The sequence below is a fragment of the Octopus bimaculoides genome, chromosome 3 (genome assembly GCF_001194135.2).
Source record: "Octopus bimaculoides isolate UCB-OBI-ISO-001 chromosome 3, ASM119413v2, whole genome shotgun sequence".
Taxonomy (NCBI): domain Eukaryota; kingdom Metazoa; phylum Mollusca; class Cephalopoda; order Octopoda; family Octopodidae; genus Octopus; species Octopus bimaculoides.
In genome coordinates, this window is record NC_068983.1 from 28201952 (window position 1) to 28204221 (window position 2270).

At 34.0% G+C, this 2270-nt stretch overlaps 1 protein-coding gene across 3 annotated transcripts in view; it reads right to left on the reverse strand.

Moving 5' to 3' along the window:
* The window catches only part of LOC106876727 (uncharacterized), a 1061911-nt gene that overhangs the window by 189282 nt on the left and 870359 nt on the right, over positions 1-2270 (reverse strand). The window lies entirely within an intron of this gene.

Below are 2270 nucleotides of genomic sequence, written 5' to 3' on the forward strand. Positions count from 1 at the left end.
ATATATATATGTGTGTGTGTGTATGTATGTATGTTTGTGCATATGTCTGTGTGTCTGTTTTTGTCCCCCCAACATCGCTTGACAACCGTAACGTAACGGTTCAGCAAAAGAAACCGATAGAATAAGTACTAGGCTTCTAAAGAATAAGTCCTGAGGTCGATTTGCTCGACTAAAGGCGGTGCTCCAGCATGGCCACAGTCAAATGACTGAAACAAGTAAAAGAGTAAAAGAGAGAAAGAGTATGACCACCATAATTTAATGTCTGTTTTCCATGCTGGTATGGGTTGCACAGTTTGACTGGAACTGGTAAGCTGGAGGTTCCAGTTGTTTGTTTTGGCTTGGCTTCTATGGCTAGATATCCTTCCTAATACAACCACTTTGTAGAGTGTACTTGGTATCGTTTACATGTCATGTGCGCAGGTGCTTTTTTTAAGTGTCACCAGCACTAGTACCTTTCACACGTCACTGACATGAGCGCCTTTTATGTGGCATTGGCATGGGTGCCTTTTACACGTCACCGGCCTGACATGTCTTCTCAAACAAAGCAAATTACCAGAATTCTTGGTCATTTGTCATTAACTCCATGGGATTCAACAACTGAAGATCATATTTCATAACCTCATCTCATTATCATTGTGATTAAATCTTGTTCTTATATACATTATATCTTGCTATGGTAAGCATTATGATTCACTCTTGTTATGATATACATAATAATTAAATCTTGATATGACATACATTATTATTAAATCATGCTATGATACACACTATATTTTTTTTATCATATACATCATGATTAAATCTTGCAATGATCTAAATATCTTATTATAATATTTATGATAGCACAATGACGTGCTATCCAACCCAGGCCAACATAAAAAAAACAGATGTAAAATAAGAATGATAATAATAATGATGATGATGATGTGTGTGTCACAGACACACACACACACACACACACACACACACACACACACACACACACATATATATATATATATACATATATATGATGGGCTTCTTTCAGCTTCCATCTGCCAAATCCACTCACAAGGTTTTGGCTGGCCCAAGATTATAGTAGAAGACACTTTTCCAAGTTGTCATATAGTGGGACTGAACCCAGAACCATGTGGTTGGGAAGCAACCTTCTTACCACACAACCATACCTGCACCTTATATTCATTTTCTTGACCCAGAAAAGTAAAGTTAATCCCAGCAGGGTTTCAACACAAAATGCAAAAGAAATTAGCTGAATAATCCAAGGAATTTTATTAACCTTCATTCTGATTCTGCTAATCTATTGGGTTGTCCTCAAACTTTGCGCCGAATTTTAAAGGAAAGAGAAAGGTCAATAAATACTTGCCATTACATTTTTAATCAACCAAATATGAACCATTTTGTTGCACAATGCATCTCCGTCTTTCCTTTAACTTGAAAATACCCTCCTCTCAGAATTGAGGTAGTTTCATGGCAAATAAGTCAAAAGGTAAGCTACTATAAATTGGCACGAAGTTTCCGGACAACCGAATATAATCACACTTTACTTATTATATAATAAAGAAACACACTTTATATAAAGTGCATACATATCATGGATGCAAATTTTCAAATCTATGAACATTGTGAAAAATTTTATTGTACAAAATATATGGTCTGAGAGATTCAACACATGGTTTTTCACATTTTAATCTATACAAACATAGAAAACTATAATGGTGAAGTAACAGAGCAAAATATAGAGCTATGTATGAATGCATGCATATGTGTGAATCAATGTATATGTGCATCTAAAAATGCAAGAATGCATGTCTGCAGATATAAATGTATGTTTTTACGTAGGAGTGTACACAGATGAATGCATGTTTGTGTGCATGTACACAGATTTTGTTTACATGATATGTACTTCTATGTATGTACATAGGTACGAGTGTATATGTGTACACACCCACACATGTTTGTGTATTTGTATAATATATTTATCCTTAACAACCTGAGCTCAATATATGCAGAAAAATAAAAATCATTACATCTATTTGCATACACACTATATATATATATATATATATATATATATATATATATATATATATACACACACACACACACACATTCATAAAAATATTGGTATATAAATATGTATATGCAGGCATGTGCATGTATGTATGCACATATGCTTACAGGCTTTCTAAAAACAGTTCTAGATATTAATATTCTCACACATGGATACATATGCACGAACATGCATGTTTACATGCATATACACACATACA